Source organism: Pristiophorus japonicus, unplaced genomic scaffold (genome assembly GCF_044704955.1).
Source record: "Pristiophorus japonicus isolate sPriJap1 unplaced genomic scaffold, sPriJap1.hap1 HAP1_SCAFFOLD_162, whole genome shotgun sequence".
NCBI lineage: Eukaryota > Metazoa > Chordata > Chondrichthyes > Pristiophoridae > Pristiophorus > Pristiophorus japonicus.
This window is the reverse complement of record NW_027251299.1, coordinates 1547825-1552205: the sequence shown is the minus strand read 5'-3', so window position 1 is coordinate 1552205 and position 4381 is coordinate 1547825.

Below are 4381 nucleotides of genomic sequence, written 5' to 3'. Positions count from 1 at the left end.
GGATTGTTACAGGGCTATGGGGAGATAGCGAGGCAGTGGGATTAGTTTGGGGATTGATACAGGACTATGAGGAGAGAGCGGGGGTGTGGGATTAGTTTGGAGATTGATACAGGGCTATGGGGAGAGAGTGCGGCAGTGGGATTAGTTTGGGGATTGATACAGCACTATGGGGAGAGAGCGGGGCAGTGGGATTAGTTTGGGGATTGATACAGGGCTAAGGGGAGAGAGCGGGGCAGTGGGATTAGTTTGGGGATTGATACAGGACTATGGGGAGAGAGCGGGGCAGTGGGATTAGTTTGGAGATTGATACAGGACTATGGGGAGAGAGCGGGGCAGTGGGATTAGTTTGGGGATTGATACAGGACTATGGGGAGAGAGCAAGGCAGTGGGATTAGTTTGGGGATTGATACAGGACTATGGGGAGAGAGCGGGGCAGTGGGATTAGTTTGGGGATTGATACATGGCTATGGGGAGAGAGCGGGGCAGTGGGATTAGTTCGGGGATTGATACAGGACTATGGGGAGAGAGCGGGGCAGTGGGATTAGTTTGGGGATTGATACAGGACTATGGGGAGAGAGCGGGGCAGTGGGATTAGTTTGGGGATTGATACAGGACTATGGGGAGAGAGTGGGGCAGTGGGATTAGTTTGGGGATAGATACAGGGCTATGGGGAGAGAGCGGGGCAGTGGGATAAGTTTGGGGATTGATACAGGGCTATGGGGAGAGAGCGGGGCAGTGGGATTAGTTTGGGGATTGATACAGGGATATGGGTAGAGAGCGGGGCAGTGGGATTAGTTTGTGGATTGATACAGGACTATGGGGAGAGAGCGGGGCAGTGGGATTAGTTTGGGGATTGATACAGGACAATGGAGAGAGAGCGGGGCAGTGGGATTAGTTTGGGGATTGATACAGGACTATGGGGAGAGAGCGGGGCAGTGGGATTAGTTTGGGGATTGATACAGGACTATGGGGAGAGAGCGGGGCAGTGGGATTAGTTTGGGGATTGATACAGGGCTATGGGGAGAGAGCGGGGCAGTGGGATTCGTTTCGAGATTGATACAGGGCTATGGGGAGAGAGAGCGGGGCAGTGGGATTAGTTTGGAGATTGATACAGGACTATGGGGAGAGAGCGAGGCAGTGGGATTAGTTTGGGGATTGATACAGGGCTATGGGGAGAGAGCGGGGCAGTGTGATTAGTTTGGGGATTGTTACAGGACTATGGGGAGAGAGCGGGGCAGTGGGATTAGTTTGGGGATTGATACAGGACTATGGGGAGAGAGCGGGGCAGTGTGATTAGTTTGGGGATTGATACAGGACTATGGGGAGAGAGCGGGGCAGTGGGATTAGTTTGGGGATTGTTACAGGACTATGGGGAGAGAGCGGGGCAGTGGGATTAGTTTGGGGATTGATACAGGACTATGGGGAGAGAGCGAGGCAGTGGGATTAGTTTGGGGATTGATACAGGGCTATGGGGAGAGAGCGGGGCAGTGTGATTAGTTTGGGGATTGTTACAGGACTATGGGGAGAGAGCGGGGCAGTGTGATTAGTTTGGGGATTGATACAGGACTATGGGGAGAGAGCGGGGCAGTGGGATTAGTTTGGGGATTGTTACAGGACTATGGGGAGAGAGCGGGGCAGTGGGATTAGTTTGGGGATTGATACAGGACTATGGGGAGAGAGCGGGGCAGTGGGATTAGTTTGGGGATTGATACAGGACTATGGGGAGAGGGCGGGGCAGTGGGATTAGTTTGGGGATTGATACAGGGCTATGGGGAGAGAGCGGGGCAGTGGGATTAGTTTGGAGAGTGATACAGGACTATGGGGAGAGAGCGGGGCAGTGGGATTAGTTTGGGGATTGATACAGGACTATGGGGAGAGAGCGGGGCAGTGGGATTAGTTTGGGGATTGATACAGGATTATGGTGAGAGAGCGGGGCAGTGGGATTAGTTTGGGGATTGATACAGGACTATGGGGAGAGAGTGGGGCAGTGGGATTAGTTTGTGGATTGAGACAGGACTATGGGGAGAGAAGGGGCAGTGGGATTAGTTTGGGGATTGATACAGGATTATGGTGAGAGAGCGGGGCAGTGGGATTAGTTTGGGGATTGATACAGGATTATGGTGAGAAAGCGGGGCAGTGGGATTAGTTTGGGGATTGATACAGGACGATGGGGAGAGAGCGGGGCAGTGGGATTAGTTTGGGGATTGATACAGGGCTATGTGGAGAGAGCGGGACAGTGGGATTAGTTTGGGGATTGATACAGGACTATGGGGAGAGAGCAGGGCAGTGAGATTAGTTTGGGGATTGATACAGGGCTATGGGGAGAGAGCGGGGCAGTGGGATTAGTTTGGGGATTGTTACAGGACTATGGGGAGAGAGCGGGGCAGTGTGATTAGTTTGGGGATTGATACAGGACTATGGGGAGAGAGCGGGGCAGTGGGATTACTTTGGGGTTTGATACAGGATATGGGGAGAGAGCGGGACAGTGGAATTAGTTTGAGATTGATACAGGGCTATGGGGAGAGAGCGGGGCAGTGGGATTAGTTTGGAGATTGATACAGGACTATGGGGAGAGAGCGGGGCAGTGGGATTAGTTCGGGGATTGATACAGGACTATGAGGAGAGAGCGGGGCTGTGGGATTAGTTTGGGGATTGATACAGGACTATGGGGAGAGAGCGGGGCAGTGGGATTAGTTTGGGGATTGATACAGGGCTATGAGGAGAGAGCGGGGCTGTGGGATTAGTTTGGAGATTGATACAGGGCTATGGGGAGAGAGAGGGGCAGTGGGATTAGTTTGGGGATTGATACAGGACTATGGGGAGAGAGCGGGGCAGTGGGATTAGTTTGGGGATTAATACAGGACTATGAGGAGAGAGCGAGGCAGTGGGATTAGTTTGGGGATTGATACAGGACTATGAGGAGAGAGCGAGGCAGTGGGATTAGTTTGGGGATTGATACAGGACTATGGGGAGAGAGCGGGGCAGTGGGATTAGTTTGGGGATTGATACAGGACTATGGGGAGAGAGCGGGGCAGTGGGATTAGTTTGGGGATTGATACAGGACTATGGGGAGAGAGCGGGGCAGTGGGATTAGTTTGGGGATTGATACAGGACTATGGGGAGAGAGCGGGGCAGTGGAATTAGTTTGGAGATTGATACAGGACTATGGGGAGAGAGCGGGGCAGTGGGATTAGTTTGGGGATTGATACAGGACTATGGGGAGAGAGCGGGGCAGTGGGATTAGTTTGGGGATTGATACAGGACTATGGGGAGAGAGCGGGGCAGTGGGATTAGTTTGGGGATTGATACAGGACTATGGGGAGAGAGCGGGGCAGTGGGATTAGTTTGGGGATTGTTACAGGACTATGGGGAGAGAGCGGGGCAGTGGGATTAGTTTGGGGATTGATACAGGACTATGGGGAGAGAGCGGGGCAGTGGGATTAGTTTGGGGATTGATACAGGGCTATGGGGAGAGAGCGGGGCAGAGGGATTAGTTTGGGGATTGATACAGGACTATCGGGAGAGAGCGGGGCAGTGGGATTAGTTTGGGGATTGATACAGGGCTATGGGGAGAGAGCGGGGCAGTGGGATTAGTTTGGGGATTGATACAGGACTATGGGGAGAGAGCGGGGCAGTGGGATTAGTTTGGAGATTGATACAGGACTATGGGGAGAGAGTGGGGCAGTGGGATTAGTTTGGGGTTTGATACAGGACTATGGAGAGAGAGCGGGGCAGTGGGATTAGTTTGGGGTTTGATACAGGACTATGGGGAGAGAGCGGGGCAGTGGGATTAGTTTGGGGTTTGATACAGGACTATGGAGAGAGAGCGGGGCAGTGGGATTAGTTTGGGGTTTGATACAGGACTATGGGGAGAGAGCGGGGCAGTGGGATTAGTTTGGGGTTTGATACAGGACTATGGGGAGAGACCGGGGCAGTGGGATTAGTTTAGGGATTGATACAGGACTATGGGGAGAGACTGGGGCAGTGGGATTAGTTTGGGGATTGATACAGGACTATGGGGAGAGACCGGGGCAGTGGGATTAGTTTGGGGATTGATACAGGACTATGGGGAGAGAGCGGGGCAGTGGGATTAGTTTGGGGTTTGATACAGGACTATGGGGAGAGACCGGGGCAGTGGGATTAGTTTAGGGATTGATACAGGACTATGGGGAGAGAGCGGGGCAGTGGGATTAGTTTGGGGTTTGATACAGGACTATGGGGAGAGAGCGGGGCAGTGGGATTAGTTTGGAGATTGATACAGGACTGTGGAGAGAGAGTGGGGCAGTGGGATTAGTTTGGGGATTGATACAGGACTATGGGGAGAGAGCGGGGCAGTGGGATTAGTTTGGGGATTGATACAGGACTATGGGGAGAGAGCGGG